Source organism: Strix aluco, chromosome 21 (assembly GCF_031877795.1).
Source record: "Strix aluco isolate bStrAlu1 chromosome 21, bStrAlu1.hap1, whole genome shotgun sequence".
Lineage (NCBI taxonomy): Eukaryota > Metazoa > Chordata > Aves > Strigiformes > Strigidae > Strix > Strix aluco.
In genome coordinates this window covers 10182332-10201943 of record NC_133951.1, presented here as the reverse complement: position 1 = coordinate 10201943, position 19612 = coordinate 10182332, and the positions used below count along the sequence as shown (strand labels likewise).

The 19612-nt window shown below is 46.8% G+C and overlaps 1 long non-coding RNA gene across 1 annotated transcript; it reads right to left on the bottom strand.

Annotated features, from left to right (window-relative positions):
* Positions 1-265: 265 nt before the first annotated feature.
* On the bottom strand, positions 266-17794 carry LOC141932936 (uncharacterized). Its single transcript, XR_012625964.1, has 2 exons — positions 17716-17794; positions 266-1127 (listed from the first exon to the last, which is right to left on the bottom strand). It is a non-coding gene; the product is annotated as an uncharacterized LOC141932936 (long non-coding RNA).
* Positions 17795-19612: the final 1818 nt, after the last annotated feature.

Sequence of the window (19612 nt, the reverse complement as noted above, 5' to 3'; positions counted from 1 at the left end):
TGCAGCTTGCCATAAGGTACAAGACACAAGGTTATAAAGCACTGGAACAGCTTGTCAGACATTTATATAGGCAGAGTTCCCACAGCACATAAGAAAAAGATCCATTCATCAGGGCCCTGGCGTCAGGATGAATTGCAAGAGTTGCTCTGTGCACATCCTCTGTTAGAGGTTCAGACTTGTCCTTCTGACTTTAAAATCCAAGAGTGGGTTCTCTTCAGAGTGGCAGAGCTGAGATAGGAAGAAGCTCGGGAGGCGTATTCCAGTATTTCAGAGCAAAAATGTGTTTATTTTAACATATAAATATTCTTATTTTGAGTAAGGTGGTGATAATAAAGGTAAAAATTGTAACACAGAAACACATCCAGAAAAGTTACAAACCCTCATTCCCGATCTTCCTGTTTTCAGCACAAAGAATATTCCACTGTAGTAGGTCATTGCTCTGTAGCCTGTTAGCAGTTGAGGTGATTGAGTCCAGTTGGCTTGGAAGATACCAGAATCAGAACAGATTAAACTAATTCCATCCACACATCTTGCCAAGGAAACATTCAAGCCCTTCCATCTTGTTTCAGTATCAGATGAATGGGAGTTGCTAGATGAAGAAATCCTCGAGGAGAGGAGCAGAGGGTCTGGGGCTTCCTATGATGGGGCAGTCTCAGAAATCAGAGGTGTCAAAGCAGGAAGTCCCAAAACAAACAGTTCCAAAAGTGGCACATTCCTGGAATTGGCCCGCAGGTAAGGATGTGCAGGCAGTCCTGTGGGGCCTTGAGCAGCCCAAGTTCCTTTGTTCCCAGGTGGTTGAACAGTACCATCCTTAACTGATAGTAAAGTGCCTTTCTGGTGCCCATTGTCTCATCTTATCTAGTCACACAGTCACTGGGACAAGGATTGTCTTTTAGGGCTTGCTTTCACAGCCAAGTTGATGATTCTGCAATAGCTACGGCAGGATGACTTCATGTGAACACACTCATTCCACAGCAGCTGGTACAGCTCCTCATTCATACCATACCTTAACTGGAGTAGCGTCAGTGTGCCTTACAAAGTAAGTGAGACCTGGGACTCAGTTCAGGGTTTCTAGTCACTTCTTATTTACAAAGAATTCAGCTTTAAGAAAAGCAGTTGAAATGCTCCTGAGAATAACAAATAACAAATGAGTAAATCTTGCTCCAGAGCCATATAACCCAATTAAAAATAGGTGAGTGATGTGTAAAGGAAGTCTATGTAGTCACTGTGGAAAAAAAAAAGCATGCATTTCTAATCTATTGGCATAGGCATATAAAGCAGAATTAATTGATAAACATATCAATTAATTGATAAACATTATAAAAGCCTTAAACAAAGCCTTTTCAAAAAGGTAATGAGTAATCCAACCAGACAGTGTGAAAGGGACTGTTGCTGTTGTAAGGGGCCAGATTAATCTGACTATCCATACCCCTAGGTAGAGTTATTACAGGATAAAAGCTTTGAACATTGTTGCAAAGTTCAGTGAAAATAAAAACTTTTACTCAACATACAGCAGCTCTCAGAAATGCAAATTAAGTGTTAGAATGCATAAAGATGGCAAATAATTGAATATTGCGGTACTGTTTAACAAATTGCTTCTTTGCATCCTGGTCTGATCTGAAAAATGAGAGTAGAAAGAAAGCTCAGAGAAAGGTGCTGTGGATGAGCAGAGACCTGCAATGACTTAGAGCAGTTAGCTGAAAGAGGAGTAAAACAGGAATTGGGGCTGGGGGAGGAGTGGTTTGGGTTTGGCTCTTTCTCTGGGGCTGGGTTGTGCATCTCTCCGGTTGCATTTCACTCTGGTGGGGGGAAATGCAAGACAGCCACAACAGGGAGGGAAAGCACTCCGTTTGTTTCGTTTCTCCCACTTTGTGTTCCAGTCCTCACGCCCTGAGCTTTGCACACAGTACATGCTCCACGCCACAATTCACAACAACACATCTCTTCAGCTCCACTCCAACAGAAACTCTTTCCCCAGCCTGAAACACTGCTCCTTGCAAGCGAGCCTTCCCAAGGGCAGGCCTGCCCTGCCCAAGCGCTAGTGCTTTGCTTCCAGGCCTCCCCGTGCCGGAGGTCACAGTTGACCATTGCAAGAACAATAAGGATTTTTAGGGGCATTATGACTGGGTTAGTAAAACACAGCTGCCCCTGAAAGTCCCTCATTTTTCTTGCTGCCGCTCAGTCCATCCCTAGGAGGGCAGAGGTCTGACAGGGTCCTTTCTCTCCGGCATGGCTGTGCCATCTCATGCTGGCACACACGGCTCTGCTGATGTGCCCAGTCGCCGCCCCAGCCCCGGTGCCCAGCCGTGACACGGCCAGCGGAAGGTGTGGAACTGCTTTGTCATCCCTGCAAGCTCCCTCCTAAGCAAACGCCGCACTGCATTTCAGCATAACGCCAGATGGCTCGTCTGTCACTCGGCAGAAATGCCATCAAACAGAGCCTGGCACAGCTAGCTGCAAGCAGCCCTGAAATACCCCACATCATTGGGGCAAAAGGCAATAACACATTATCCTGCAAATACACATGATATTGGCAATCGGATGAGCCCTGGTGCTTTGTCCAGGCGAAGCGGAGACCCCAGGGCTGACCAGCCCGTTTCGCAGGCAGTGCTGCACATCCTGCACTCGTGCAGCATAACCTGCGATCCCCGGGGTGCCTGGAGCTGCCCAGCTGCAGCACGCAGGTCATACCCATATGCCCAGCTGCAGAAGCAGTTGCTTTTAATTTATTAATAAAGCAGGGATTTTAATTAGGGAATTACTACTGATTTCTCAACAACTTTCAGCTTAAGTAATAGCTGAAAAAGATCTATAGGTTTCTTACTAAAAAGGTGCCAAGTAGTTGGCTGGGAATTTTCAACCCCCATTCACAAGTCCTCCTGGAAATCCCAGCCCAGCCCAGCATGTCCTTAGGGCAAGGTGCAACACTTTCCTTTTAATTCATCATCATTTGAATTTTGATGGGGGTGGACTCAACAGAAACCATAGGCAGATTCCCACAATCGGCTCTGTTGTTTCCCCATGAACTCTCTGTCTGTAGGGTGCTGGGACGGGCCCCATCCCCATGGTGGGCTTGCAAGTGTCTCTGCAAGCTGTGGCCCTTGAGAGGGACTTTGTGACACGCTCGAAGGCTTCCAGGGCCTTTGTGGCAGAGCAGGGAACCCCTGAGGACTCTCAGGACTTTTCTTCTTTCTTCCCCCCCTCCTTGTAGTAAAGACATCAAGCCCTTCAGCAAAGGACCCTTTCCCCCATTCCCCGTTACAGGCTAGGAAGATCACAGGTGGTTGAGTGTCTCTGAAAACCTGCGAGGCAAGATGTGAGTGGCAGCACAGTGATGTCCAGGAGCACAGCTCCCTGCCTGGGCCCAAGCACTTGCTGGCCTCAACCGGTGTGTTAACATTCAGCTCCAAAACAAAGAGGCCAAGCTGTCACATTCAGCCGCACAGAGCAGCATCTTGTTTGGAGTTGCTGCAGTTCAAACATGCCATCTCCAGGGACACGCACGCAGGCTGGCGTGGCCGCTCTGCAGGCAGTGGAAATGCCAAGGCTTGGGGCAGTCACAAAGATCCCAGCCATGTGCAACACAAGACAAATATCCTCACCCGTCCTAACAGGGCATGACGCTCCGCAGTAGCAGGCAACCTGGCATCCAAAACACCCCTGAGACCCTCTCGTTACTGTACAAAGCCACCCCTTATTTTCATTTAGAACTTCTTCTAAGGCTTGCAAGTCAAAAGCAAACCCTATGCACTGATTTGGTAATAAAACATGAGCCGTGATTCTGCTCCAAATATTATTTGCATCTTTGAAAAAATTACAACAGCAGTATAATAATAAAAAAAAGCAGCAGCCCTCTGAATGCTAATGACGTTGGTGTCCTAAATGAAGCATAAAAGCCAGAGCCTGCAAGAAGCAAAGCATGAGTCAGAGCGTCAGCAGTCCCACACTGAAAGCAGCACTCACGGCTGCTTCATTCATTTAAGGAATCAATTCCTTTGTAATGAGCATCAAGTAGTTTTTAGGACTAAAATGAAAATGAGATGCATGCTGTTATTATTTTTAAAAGTTTTTTTCTTTTTTTCTTGGATTAACAATAAAAAACTCTTTATAGTAGGACGGAGCCCCAGGCAAGGACCAGGACCCTGCAGCACTTGCTGTTGTACTAACGTGGAAGAAAATCTGATGAGCTCCAGCCCCACGGAGACCACAAGCTCCCCAGCAGCCAGGACCCCACCACAATCACATAGAGCACACCCAGGGTACACAAAAGCAGGTAATGGGAGCCCTTGCAATTTTCAGCCCGGGTATCTCACCGCCAATTTTATTTTACTCGCATCGGGTTGCTGGCAGATTCCAGTAAGGACAGGTATGTGCTGCTCCCTTCACCGAGGCTTTACATGGTGCTTCTCGGACTGTAAAGCCAGCACGAGGCTGTGCGTGCTAGAAGAGAGGAATACTGCCCAAGCTGCTCCGGGCTCCCTGCTGCCCCAGTTCCACTTCTAGATAAAGCACAATCAGATTTTTATCATCACAGCACAGATCTCTAGGTTACACAGATATTATCAGGGTGATTTGGGACTGAAGTCTTTTTGGTGCATTGGGTTTGAAACTCAGAAAACGCAAGAACAGCACAAACCCAAACTGAAGGTAGAAAATGACTGCAGTTTCTAGAATTCTTCCAGCTTTAGTCATCGAAGGGGATTGTTAGAAATGGACAAAGGGCTGTTTCCCTTAATTTTTTTAAGTGTGAATTTTGTCTTGACAGTTTCCTTTCAGAAACAAAAATTGAAAACAAATTGTCCTATACACAAAACAAAGAGACAGATCCTCAGCTGGAATGGACTGGTATGACCAAATGAATAACACCCACTCACAGGAGAGATTCTGGCCCTTTTAACAACAGCTGCCGATCCTGCTCTGCCCAGACAAGACCTTCAGCCTCTGGTTTTAGATGGCAGCAGCGTTGGCTCTGTGTAGCTTGAAAAAGACAGAAGGGCTGCCCTCAGAGCAGCTTAAAACACACCAGGGCTCCAAGGACCCTGCACACTGTACAGTTCCCAAACCTGGAGCCGACTCCAGGTGCACGAGCCACTGGACACGACAGCAAGAAAATAACTGATACCAGTGTGGCCCTGAAATTAATGAGCTGCTTTGGAGAAACACTGGCAAAGCAGCTTCCAAAAACCACTTATATGTGGTTTACTTTCTGAAAAGAGGCTTGTCTCATATTTTTCTCCCCCAACCAAGATCAGGCCATCTTGAAAATTACATGAGACATCCGCAAGAAAATATTAAGTGCGCAGTGCAGGAGAACGAAGGCATGTCCTGCCCCGAGAGAGACTGCAGCACAGCACAATTGCACCCGGCGTTTGGGAAATGCCGTCAACTGTGAACAAGTTACTAAGAGCAGCAGTTACTGGCCTGGGGTCCTGCCAGCATAAACTATGACTGTGATTGGGCCATCCTTTGTGCAGGCCCAAGCGTGCTCCAGGAGTGCCAATGTTAGCTGGGTTCATTAGTCTCCCTCACCCGCAAGAAAACAAGAAAATAAAAATACACACATTAGGAAAATTCAGCAAGTCTCTCACTTTGCCAAGGAACAAATGACATCCCCATTGCTGCCGTCTCCAGCAGCGAGAGCCGCCCAGCCTCTGCACGGAGTGCCGAGCTCCCTGTCCTCACGGCTCCAGCATCGTCCCCTGGAAGAGCCAATGCACAGGAGGGTGCACTGCACTGGGACCCGAAAGTGAAGGAGCACTTGAGCACTAAAGGAAGAGCACCTATCCTCTGGGGCTGACATGGCGGGGGTTTGGTCATGTGCATTTGACATTTCCACTTTCTTTGCAATCCTCAGTTTGGAGCGTCACTCCCCCTCCCTCCCACCACCAACATCAGCAGAGGAGCTGGAAAGCCAGAGTTATTTTTAGAAGATGGTACATTTAGGCCCTGTTAATCTTGACTGGGTCCCTTTGAGAATGACAAGGTTGGATAATCAAACACATTACGCAGACTTTCCATGGAGGCTGCTTTGAAAACGAGCCTCCCACCATTCAGATATGTAGGAGCAAATAGTTCAAATAGTAACGTTTGATGCTGCACTAACTTGCCTCATTGTGGTGACCTCACTAGCATTTATATGCAGAGGCCTTGGAGAACAAGGAAGTTAAAGCAGCTAACTGACTTTTAAAATTATGTAAAATAAAACAATTAGTCATCAAAAAGTGTTCTAGAGGCTGCCACATTACACCCACCTTGAGTGGCAAGAGACCATTATCTGGCTCAGGCTGGCAAAGAGGAGGATGGCAGTGCTGCCTGGTCACATCACACGGCCAAACAAGCATGTTAGCAAAACACACCCTGAGCAACTCAGAAGGGAGCTTGCTGGTGTGACGACTAATGTATGAAACTGGCTGGCACAAGGAAAGGGACAGGAAGGGAGAACGCCAGGAGAAAAACACCAGGGGAGGAGCTCTGGCTAGAAGAGGCTACATGACTGCTAGCAAATTAGCCAGGGCACAGCCAACCAGCCCAGTCTGGCCACAGCTGTCCTATTAAAGTCTCGTAGCCACCAAAAGAAGGGAGGCCACATCCAAAGAGCCTATTGATAATGGTCCCTTGCTCACGCTGACTTTCAGACCATATACAGGACTGGTTGGAAAAGTCCCAGGCCAAAGTTCTGCCCAGGACCACGCTCAGCACACAGCCATCAGCTGTTGGGTTTACTAGTGCAGCCGTAAGCCAAGGGTATGGCCCCCGGCACAGGAGTGCTGGAGAAACCCGGGCGGGTTGGTGGGCATATGGCTAGCAGGCAGCAGCGCGCGGATGCCTGCCGCGTCCCAGAGCAGCGCGTTACTGCAGAGCTGCGCCTGGACTGATCACCAACAGCAGAAGCAGCTGTGCCACTGGCATCAACCTGCCAGTGCTGCCTCCAATTCTGAATCTACCTAAACTCTGACCAGCGAGTTAAGAGAGAAGCTGTCAGCCAGGACTGCCCAGCTTGGGCTTCGCTGGAACAGAATCTGGTCTGGCCAGCATTAAGGGAAGCAAAGAGTTATAGGGGAGCAGCAGGAAATTGCCAAGCAAAAGGGATTTTAAATTTTACTTTAAACAAAACTAAGGCATTACCATAAAGTAAATGACCACACCTTGCTACTTCACGGTTCTGCTAACAAGACCAGCTTTTCCATAGCTATTCAAATATAATGAGTCCTGGGTGCCTAGCTAACTCTTTTAAGCTCATTTCCAAACTCCAGCCAAAAATCACTTTCTGATTCACCACTTTCTCAGGCACACCAGTATTTAGAGAACGCCTGCAGGCTGGTACTGCGCTGTACAAAGTACATAAGCACATGTTTAATTACTGCATGGACCAGGGATGTGATTAATCATATGCTTAAAGTTAAGCATGTGCTTAAGCATGCTACTGACCTGGAGCTTTAAGTAGATCTATCAGTATCCTGGTGCTCCCCTTTTTCCAGTTCTTTGAGGCTCAGTAAGTGGAAAGAATATAAGAATATTCCTGTGGTCATACACTCCAAAGGATTCACACAAAATCTGGTTTCTGACTTTTTTTTAAATTACAACTTTTGTACCTCTTCTCCCCATGTTCCCACCAATACTCATTATGGGTATTACAATAGTATATATATTATCAGAATGTATTAGCATTAAAACATGAGCTAATTATTATCATTCACAAGCTTTTAAAAAGCATTGGGCTTAGTTTTTACTTTGCCTGAATAAGGCTTCAGGTAAGAACTTATATTCATTTCATTTGCACACTTCGGGGATTAGTTCCCTTATGTATGAGCAGTGTACAAAGTCCTAAAAAAATATGATGCATATCATTAAAACTATTGCCCCTGCTAGCAGTGGACTCATCGCATGGAAGAACTCAAGCATAAAATGTGCATCAGCTATGGGTGGTCACGTAAATTCACATTTCATTAGCCACAGTGTACATGATCCTGGGGATTTTTTTCACTGCGCTTTCCCACCTTTCCAGCAAAGGCTTATTCCTAGTTCATAATAATTTCAGGAAGGTCAACTTGTATCCATTCCCCAGGGAGGAGCAAGCAGAGGAGACTGGGAAAGCTCCATTTTTTTTTTTTTTAAGACACAACTGGCTCTTTTATGACCAAGGAAATCCTCGCTCAGGGAGGTTGAATGCAGCAGACAAGAGCCACTTCTCGAGGCAGGCGTGTGACCCGTGTGCACTGCCAGCTGGAGCATCGCAGTCAGGGAACACCCATGCCCAAATTCACCCAGGAAAATCATTTAATATTGACAAGCCAAGAGACTTCAATTAGAGCAAAGCATGTGCAAATCAATTTTCAACAACCAACTGAAAGCACAGAGGATTTGATTACAAGAGAGGAGGCATGTGCCTCTGAAGGAAGCTTTCTTTGAGGAAGAAAACAGATACAATAATTGATAAACGTTTTGGCTGCTCCTCCTAACTAATCCCATCACATGCTGTTTATTGCCAGTACATTCATGAAAAGTGCCTATTTTGGATACTGGGGCACAACAGAGAAGAGGAAAAAGAACGACAGTCCCCAGAGAGACGGCTGGCCAAGCCCGGGTGCCCTCACTCTTCTTACGGCACTAATATGGTGACCTCCAGCTTTTAAACTATGTTGCGCTCTGCTTAAGATGTTGGTCTTTTGTTGTAAGTTTACAGCTTTTATTTTTTGTACAAAATGCAGTAAAATCTTCCACAGAAACATGAAGTCTGTATTACCAGGGAACCTAGCCTTAATGCTGTAGGTTTGGGAGAATTTACATGACTTTTTCTTTCATTGCAGCATTACTTCAGAAACGTTTTTCTAAAGGGACCAGATTGCCAGATACAGGTTCAATAACCGCTGGGAATGTCCACTGGTTTAGGGTCTAACCCTATATATCCAGAAGATCCTTACAGCAGTAAAAGTCACAGCACCACCCCCCTCACTTGCTGAATGTCATTACACTAGACAGGATTTGGCAACATGAAGTTGAGCTAGTGTCCTTAAGATTACTGATAGTTTAGAGCCATAAGAATAGGCTAGAGAAACCCTGTTCACTTGCCATATAGATTGAAAGTCACAGCAATGTTCAGAAGAGCTGAACTGTGTAGGCACGCACCAGTGCCTGCTGGCGTTCAGTGCCTGACCACCACTGACGTGTTACAGGAGCAGCTTCATACCTACAGGTTTTAGACCCCTGATACCAAAGCCATCAAGCACATCTAAGAGTGAAGTGAAATACGTGGTTAAAGCTTTTCCATTTGCATAAGTTGCATGGGGAGCTGTAAGTCTTAGCATCTGTAGCTAGAAGTTGATTGTACAAACTTCCTCTGATGAGCAGTATAAGAGTGGTACTGCAGAGGGTGCTACCTCCCACTCTCAAGTGTCAGACTAGCCCGGTGACACACACTGACCCTGGAGCCATCTCCCCTTCCCTCTGCCTCGAGAGGGAGCTCAGACCAAGGACCCACTTTTTAGACCCATAAAGTTAACTGAATTCCATCTTAGGTGAATTACGAATCGTTTTGCCAGATACTTTTAATGAGATATTTTAATGAAAATGTTAAAGCTCTACCAGTGTCCAGGTTTATGATTGCTATTCCATACTGTATGGGGTGCACAAGAAATGCTCGGGAAAGGGGGAAATTCTGTCCCTTTAAAAATACTATTAATGAACACGAGGCCTTGCTCCTACCCCTGCTGTGGTTAAGAAGATTCCGGTTCAGAGCTGGACTTTCTGTGGGTGTACACAGGTATTTTTCCTTTGGCCCTAACACACTACGGACATTACAGACTGTAAGCAGAAGGCACCAGGACTAGCTGGCAAGAATATGCTGAGTATGTTAACCCAGCGCCTTTTCTGCCCGCTCCCTGCTGCCTGGTGTTCTTTTTCATTTGACTTCAGGTCAGCCACCATAATCAATGTACTCAGTTTCGCTTTTATTCTCAGTTTTCCTTCCTGGCTGTCAGGTTATAGCTCAGCAGTGCTGCTTACATTCAAAACCGTGCCTGGAATAGTGAAGTTGTAGCAAATTTCATTTAAAAAAAAAAAAAAAGTATTTGGCCACATCTTTAGTTGCTGTGGAAATCATTCTGGTGGGAGATTATTTCTGGAAGCTGTATTGGGATGTACTACATTTCTTTCACCCGGACTAAAGTGTTTCCTTGCAGGTGTGGATTTACTTGAGGGGGAAAGGAGAGAAGAGAGGAAGAGCTCAGTCACCATGTTGATCCCATCCATCTCCTGTGTGCTGCACAGGCCACATGCCAGAGCGGTGCAGGTAGTGCTCCTGCAAATCCTCCCTCCTCAGTGAGATCCTGGCTGCAGGAGCCGGGTCCCTAAAGCACTGCCCATGCTTGTAGCCCATCAGCTCAGGGCTTCAGCAGAAGTAAATCAGTGCAACGCCACTGCAGTCAACACTCATGCCCATTTACAGCAACTTGCAGCAGAGCTTACTGTGCTTTGCAACAGCCTCATTATATGTATTTTTAAACATTTAAACCTGTGCTTGCTGCCTGCAAGCAACTGACCATAATTCAGCATTAATGTAACACTGATAGCTAGCTAGTTATATTTCCATTTGGAAAATGCACTTCAAAATTAGAAAAGGTTTGAAAGTTACAGAATTTCCAAACATTTATGAACATACTGCTCTAAAATGATACGAGGTGCTCATGGCTGTTCATCCAAGAACATTACCAGTCACCAAAATTAGAGTACAGGACAAATCCTGAGCTGGTGCAGATCAGGATATCTCCACTGGCTTACCAGAGGTGTTTTATTTAGCAGTGGGCACACCTGCTGTTTCTTTGGAGAGCTGTAAATTCATTCTGTGATGTAGACAATCTACAAACCCAATTTATGTTTTAAGATTAAACTCCTATCAGATGTTCAGAAATGAAACTACAGTTTGTGTTCTTTTTGAAGGCAATAATATCTTAAAAGTATGAAGACATCCAAAACTTTATGTAACTTGTATTACATAACACCTTAAACTGGCTCATAAGCATTTTCCTTACTCTGGATTTATTACATTTTTATGTGAAACAACTCGCTATACAAGTGCAGTTACTCACAGGGGGCTGGGTTGGGGGGAAGAGAGTTCACTCCAGTGGAAATTCTGAAGCGAGAAGCTTATTAATATGTTTGCAAAGATGTCTGCAAAGAAACACTATCAGGAAAAAATGTTTAATTGTGTCTCACTGCCCTTAATGGCCATTGATACAGAAATTAAATAAAGTCCTGGAAGGATGCTAGAGATAGTGTGAGTTTTAAAGGCTGAATGCATGCAAAACCTCTGAATGCATATAGCATTAATGTCATAAATGTGTGTGAATGTTCTCATTCACGCTATGATTTATTCCCCAAGGAGATGCAAAACTAGCTCAAATATGCTACAACTGAAACAAACTCTTCCAATGAAGCGAGTCCAGTATGTGAATCCTGGAGCTAAATTTAGGCTGGGACTTGGAATAATGTAATTCTAATCTCAGTGTAGCACTTTTTGAGTCGCAGCTAACAAACCTTGTGAAGTGATTCAGTGAAGTTCTGCTCCTTTGTTACAATCTATTTTGGATTAAGTTCTTCACTAACTCAGATTTAAGAAATTCAGTTTAAGTTACACAGCGAATTTCATTGTTCAGTGCAATCGTTTAAAAGAAACCCTTGTTTCTAAAATGTAGATTCAAGCTGGTTTTTGAGTGCATACAGTAGTTCATGTGAAACAGACACTCAATATATTAAAAGCTAGACATAAAACACCATTAACTGTACTGCTGAATAATCCATAATGAAAAAAAGGGATACTGTAAATATCTAAGTTTTTTCACAAATTACATTATTTGGTTTTATGGTCCAAGGTAAATTAAAATGTGTGAGCTTGTTTGTGATTAAGCACCTTTCTGCTTCTTGTTCTGTACAACTGTTATATTTGCATGGGAATGTTTTCCTCCTCCAGAAATATTTCCTTCAAAATTAACAGATGAAGTCACAATTATACAAAATATCTTTGTAGTCAAAGCAGATTTTGTAATAAAAGACATTTAAAATGCAGCTGAGACTTCAAGTCTACTTTTATAGTATCCTTCAGGTGTAAAATACACCCGTAATGCTAGAATTGAGGAAACTTTTATCTTTCATAAAATATCAAAATAGCATTTACAGTTTTAAATCAAGCATATTTTAACTGAACTACATTCAAATTCTTCTTTATGAAACAATCTCTCTTTTCATACAAGATTTTTCATGCATATTCTGGCTCCAAAGCTCCAAATCAGTTTGCCACAACTTGTTTCACTGGAATTCATCAAAAGACTAAAAAGCCAAGTGCCAAGGAGTTGAGCTTCTGGCCCCAGTGTAAACTGTCCCACCAATCACCGCAGCCTGGAAAGTCCCAGTTCTCAGAATTAGCTGATGTTTTGAACAAGAGATCATAATCAAAAATCACGATTCCTGACAAAGTCTCAATATTTCACTCTATAAATTCTTAATTCATTTTCCAGCATTTGTAGGTTGCTGCTAGCTCCACCCTCTCAAATATCAGCAATTGCTGCTGCTCTTACAGAAAATTCCGTTTTGGGGAAATGTGATATTATTCCAGATGTTTCAGCATACGGCAGTTCTGCCTAACCCAACCTGATCGTCACTCTGTAACGAAGCTGAGCGTTAAATAGCTTCTGGAATTTATTCCTTAAACTACTGCACTTGCACATTTGAATTTAACCCTATTGACAGTATCGCATTCAAAAGCCCTGCTCTTTGTAAAACAACAGAGCCACTCCTAAAGAGTTTTTTTCCAAAAACATAAAACCATTACTAATTTTAGCAGGCCTTTGGGCCACTTGTAGATTAGTTCCTACAGGCTGCTGATTGAATTAAATTTAAGTGTTTTAAATTGTGTTCCTTACCATATTTTAAAAGTTATCAGGCAAAGAGATCTTGCTGAATGAAACCTGCTTTCAAATTTTATAGTTTGAGGAAATTCCATACTTAGAACTGAAAAAAAAAAAAAAGTGCATTTATAGAGATTCAAAACAGCTGTAAGAACTGGTATGTCGCTATTTCATTTAATCAAGACTTCACCAGGAAAAGGACGGGAAGAGTCCCTGCCCTACCTCCAGCTGTACAAGACTGACCCTTTCACCAGATCGGACAGTTCAGGGTAACGTTTGCTCCTCGAAATAACGCCCGAAGGAGCAGGCATTCCTCCGTGGTCTGTCATCTGCCCTGCAACTGTCAGAGTACCGTACTGTAACTGTCTGAGCAAGACTCCAAAGCCATGGTCAGATGGGACGCTTTGCAATTGAAATAATAATAATGAAAGACAGCACTAGCAAGAACAATCTAAGAGTCAAGACTCCAGTCCTGGACCTATAAATGGTGTCACTAACAGATCTGTATTGGGAAAAATACTGAAATCCTGCATGATGCCATGGAATGTGGGCACATCATCCACCCACGTGGACATTCAGGACACCGTGAAGGACTTTCTGCCAAAGGAGAGGAAGAACAAAGGCCCATTGCCTGCTGCCACAGAAGGGAAAAAACCAACAGCCTGATCCTCCTAAACCGATAGGCCACTAAGACCAAATAAAATCCAAGAAGTCTGTACAAAACCAAATCTACCAAGTCTTGGAAATATTTTAGTTATTCAGTGCTAAAGAAATACACCATAAAGCCGCAGTCCATCGGTTAGGCAGGGAAGAGGAAGTCGTCTCCGGACCAGCATCACCCCTGGCTCATTGCCTTCATTCAGTCTGCAGCCACATGATTTCTTTTCCACACTGTTGCTGGCTCACACGAAGGTTCATGCGAATGTGCAGACTGGCAATGGGATTTGAAAGACCTATTCTGCCCTCATCAAGGAAGGGTTTCCCCACCCCAGCATCAGACACTCCCCTCTTTGGGATCCTAGCAGTTGTAATCCTCCTGTTAATACCACCACATGCACACTCCCCCCTACTCACTTGCTCCCCCAAAGCAATCGAACCCAAGCAGAAACCCCTCTACCAAGCAAAGACCATGCTCAGCAAAGGGAGACAGCACTCTGCCTTGTGAAAGCCACGAAGATGCCACCAATCTTTCTCATTTTACAGGGACATCACTCGGACTGCAGGAAGGGGTTGAAGCCTCAGAGGGGTGTCCCCACCTGCGGGCCAGCACAAGCCACCCTGCAGCTTCTTCTAGGCTCTCCTGCCCTCCTCTCTCCTCTGGGATGTCCCATTTTTGGGGTCTCCAGGAAGGGAAGTAATGAAATCAGCAGGAGCTGGAAGGATTTTCTCAAGCAGGCCAGCAGTGGAAAGCGAAAAACACATTCTCTTCCACGTCTGGTTTGCCTCTGTGTGCTTAAGAGCTGGCCTGCAGCGAGAGCTGGCACAGAGCACACCCCGAGCTCAGGATTTGCCATCTCCGGATGGGGCCAAGAGCGGAGGGGAAAGCATCTGCAAACTGGGTGCATGCTGGATGCTTCACTCTTACGAAATTTATTCCTCGCTAAGGGTGCCAGGCTCTAACACGAGCATGTCCAGGCCTCCGTGAAAGGTCTGTATGGAACAACGGAGCCGATACTGGGCACGGTCTGAATCTAACCTGCCCCTGATTACATATACTTGTAACCCAGACACCACAGACTTGCCCTCCTGCAACTTAAAATACAACCCTGGCTTGAAGGTCTCTATTTGCAAACATAGAGGAACAGCGGTTCCTAAATTGCAGGCAAACATTTGACTTCACTCAGTGCAATTCAAAGAATATCCTGCACGAACCCCACCCTTCTGCCCAACAACTCAAGCCCTTAATGCCTAGATAGTTTTCTTTCAGGCCTTATCACAGATAAAATATGGCCCTTTTTTTGTTGAAGGAGTAGAACCTGCCAAATATTTACCAACTCTTTCAGAAGGCTGAAAATGTCACTCCTACAGTGTAATAAACTTCCCCAGAAAGGCCCTGATAAATAGAGAGCCTTGCTGTACTGCCCAGAACTAGTTTAGTGTGGCCTAAGTATTGCCAAGTCTGACTGATGAAGAAAGCATATTTGTACACACAGAAAGATTAGCAAGAGAGGCATAAAGTTTAGAAGTGAAAATAAAACAAAGCCCCATTATTAACCAGGGAAGGGGGGGATAATTGAGTCTACATCCCAGAGAGCAAAGGACATTATGAAAGCTTCAGAGCTAAAACAGTAATTTAAGAGCTTGTCCACAACTTGCAGCAGAAGCTTGAACCATCTTCTTTAGCATTTGGAAAGTGCTAAACCGTGGCCTACCCCCAACCCAGCCTTCAGAGCAATATTATTTAAAAATAAAATAAAATATTTTTACTTTGTAATTCGACCCACAAAAAGTCATTTGGGGCATGAGGGAATGTTCCCTTCCAGCCTGAACTTTAATTCAGAGAGAATGTTTAAACTCAACAGTGTAAAACAGATGCTGAGAAATACATCTGCACTGCACTGTATGTTCTTTGGGGCACAAACAGAAGTTGGAAAGTGCCTGTCAATGCAGTGTGTGCAGCTATGATCTAAATAATCGCTAATAATGTAGATGAATGGAGAAAAAATACATCCCAACTATCAGCAAGTCTGTCAACAGAGTTCTAGCAGCTATAAACAACTACATCCATGCTAGTTCAAACAGACAAATGCTGCTTGAAAAAAATGTGTCCTTTCACCTTGGTAAATGCCGTTAAGAAAAAAAAATAAAGTTTCTAAAAGTGACTAGGAAGTTGGAAGCTCAAATGTACACATTTAACAAGTCCTGATGACCCTAAAACGCTGAGCACTCACTCCCTACAGAAGCCAGGCTTTGACTGAATCATGAATGATGCACTCAAATCAAAAGACGGTAACTCAAATTATGCTATAGAGTACTCCAAAATAGGTTTGGGGGGGACGAAACTTGCCAGAGTTAATTAAAGGCAGGAAAAAACAATTATTGCTAGGAAAAAAATTTCCAGATTAAATTAAACCTGACAAAAGCTAAACCCAGCAGTTTACCAGCTTTACAAAGCAAACCACAATTAAGAAAATCTCCTATGAAAGGAACTTCAGTTTAGCGTACCAGCTAGTCCAGGAGCCCGAAGAGCAACACAGACAACCTCAACAAAAATTGCTGCTTGCCAGTGATACCTAAGAAGTTGCACAAGAAGTTGGAAAGAGCATGCTAGAGAGGCACAGAAATCTATTCCCCGTTCCCCCCTTTCACACCATCAGGTTTTAATGTTAATGATACAGCTCTGCGTGCTTAAAGTATTTTTACACTATGCTCGTCTTCTTGTAGCTCCATCTTGTTCCAGGGTGGATGATTGGAATCAGATTTCTGTGATTTCACTGCAGATTAATTTCATTAAGAGCTACAGATCTGCAGGGAGAAGGAGGCTGCAAACAGGCCAGCAGAATGGTCTCTAACAGCGCTCTCTCCTAAAAGGGTAACGGTAGTTTTGCCTTTACTCCTTCCTTTCACATACTTTCCCTTTTTGTGGCCACTAGACACAAGCTCTTTGGAAAAATGGGCATATGGGGAAAAGAAACGTGCAAAAAATTTTCCTTTAAATTTTGGTTTCAAAGAAAGCTCCCAACCAGTACTTACGAATAAAAGAGAACAGGCCCAACGCAGACCCAGCTGTGCCCACTGTCCCCCAGGTCAAAAAGGCAACTAAGGGACTGCACACAGGAATAATTCTGATATATCAAGGTCTGCATGCCCCGACGCATGTCAGAGGAATAGCTATTAATATACATTTTAGTATACTGCGCACAAGTGTTTGGATCTAGAAGGCTGAAGAAAAAGGTATGCAGAGGTCTGTGATACCATTTGCAAATTTTTCCTAATTGTGAAACACTAAGTAAATATTGTTATTTTTATGGGCAAATGCTACAGAATGTAGCACTGAAAACAGGGTTTGTTTGCAAAAATCTCACGGGATCAGAGCATAAAAGTTGTGTGGAGTGTGTAAATGTCTGTGTACAGACAAGCAGAATGTAGACTCCTGCAACGCTGTATCAGAGAGAGAATTAAATTTTAAGTGCCTCAAAAAAATACATGGGAAGATTTTAATTTTCCATTTGCCTTTATAGACCTTAGCCATGAAAATACTGTTGCTACTTGGCCTTTTTCCTTATTCTAGGTCAATATTACTGACTTTACAAGAAAGAAGTAAAAACATCACTGCATAAATCCAAAAAATTATGAGGACCCTCAAAGCAATTCTAATCTAAGAACTTAAAATGTAAGGTAACATAACACAGGAGGGCACAGAATTTATAAATACGATGCTGTATAAGCAAAAAGATACGCACAGAGTTGTACATACACTGTGCCCAAAGAAGCACACACCAGTGTGCCGAATCGAAATCAAAGACAAATAATAAGGAACATCGGAAGGGTGGGGGGTGAGAATTACCGGGAGCGAGGCCACTTGGTATGTAAGTGACTAGATGTATTAAAAAAAAAAAAAAAAAAGAAAAAAGAAAACAGATGTGTTTTCTAAAAGCGAAAGCGGTCAGAAGGATGCACATGGCCTCTCAGGAGCGAAATCCGGGCGCTCGCTCCCTGCCGGGGCTGGGCCCGGGCGCAGCGTCCTACCAGCCCGGAGCCGGCCGGGCCGGGCACGTCGGGGCCCGCGGGGAAGCCGCGGGGATGGCCGCCAGCACCGGTAAGACGCGCACGTTCGAGGCCCCTTCAGAGGTGGAAGAAAACAAAATGCACTTACGGTTCGCGGAGAACCAGCTCCGTCCTCTCCCTACGGCCCGCCCGCGGCGAGCCGGGGGCACCCGCCGGCCCCGGCGCCGGGAACGCGGCGGCAAGGGCCGCCCCAGCAACGCCCGCCGGTGCCCCCCGGGCCGGGCCAGACCCCGCGGGAGCGGCCCCGGGCGGCGGCGGCGCCGCCGCGCTCCGTCTTCGCCCGCTGCGAGCCCGGCAGGTCCTGGGAGCCGAGAACTGGGACTTTGTAGGCCAGTTGAAGACACAAACCTCTCATCTCGCCCGCAAAGACCCAGCCCTCAACTCGCCCATCAGGCGCAGGCTGCGCGATTTCTCGTTACTATTTTTTAATTGAACTCCTCTCTCTGGCCGGTGCCCACCGCCAGCGCAGAGCCCCCGCCCCGGGGCCACCGGGGACCCCGCCGGAGCGGGGCCACCCCCTCGGCGGCAGCCACCGCCCCCGGCCGGGGGAGGCAGCGATCCGCGCCGCCCCCGCCCCGGACTGGCGAGCTGGCCCGGCCCGCGGCGGGGCGAGGCGGCCGGCCCCGGCTCCCGGAGCCAGCCCCGCACCTCGGACCGGGCCCGCAGCCCCCGGGCCGGGCCCCGACGCGCATCGTGACTCGGCACCGCCGAGCCCGAGCCCGCTCCTGCGGGAACTTCGTGCGCGGGGAGGGCGGGAGCGAAAACACCCCGTACGGTTCCAACGGCCAAAGAAGCCCGAGCCCCTCCGTTACCTGCTGCGAGTGAGGAGGGAGCACGGGAAAGGGGTTCGGAGAGGGACCCTGCGGCCGCCTCCCCGCCCCAGCCCCGCAGGTCCCCGGGATTACGCGCAGGGAGGACTCGGGCTGAGCTACAACCAAGTGGGGAGAAGCAGCCGGCGACCGCGGTCCCCTCTCCTGCCTCCCGCAGCCCCGTTGCTTGCAGATGAGTATTTAAACTGGTATTGATCACGTTGGGATTTTTTCCACCCTTCCTCTTTGCCCTTGCAAAAGGCAAAATTTAAAAAAAAAAAAAGAAAAAAAAAAAAGAAATCGTTGCCACAAGGGACACTGCAACATTTCTCTCGGCTTTTCACACGCTGCGTTTGCCCCAGCGAGCTTTAAAAGTCCCGACCCAACAAGCAGCAGAGGAGAAGTAGGGGAAAGAGGAAAAAAAAAAAAAAAAAAAGACCAGACACAAAACACCCAAAAGCAGCAATTTAAAAAAAAAAAAAAAGGCCAAAAACCAACACCCAAAAACCATCAAACCAGAGAGAGGCGAGCTGCTCCGTGCAACATTACGGCGCAATCCCGATGCGGGGGAGTTTCTGTCCGGCGGCAGACACACATCCCTCGAAAGTTTGCTCCACGTGTTGCGGCCGCGTCCCGGGAGGGTCGGCGCTGCCCGGCGCACCGGGGCGGTGCGGGCCCGCTCCGCCGCTCCCGCGCCGTTTAAGGAAGCGGCCAGTCCCCACCCCTGCGCCGGGCAGCTCCCGCTGCAGCCCAGCTCGGCAGATTTGGAGGCTCTCCCGGGCTGCCCTCCCCACCCCCCACCCCACTTGCTGCCCTCCCCGACGCTCCGCCGGCCCCGCACCAGGCAGGAAACGGGCGCCGCGGCTCCCGGTGCCCGCCGCCGTCCCGCCGCCGCGCAGCCGGCCGCCTCCCGCCCTCCTCCTCCTCCTCCTCCTCCTCCGCGCTCCTCCCGCCGGCGGCGCCGCCGCCGGGGCAGCCCCGCCGCGCCAGCCCGCGCGCCCCGCGGCCCACCGAGGGCGGAGGGCGCCCCCTGGCGGCCGCTCCCCGCCGGCGGCGGCTGGGCCGCGGGGGAGCGGCGGCGGGAGGCGGGGAGCGGGACCGGCGGGGCTGACCGGCCGCGCAGGCCACGCCGAGGAAGCCGGAGCTGCCGGGCTGGGCTGAGGGAGCTGCCGGAGC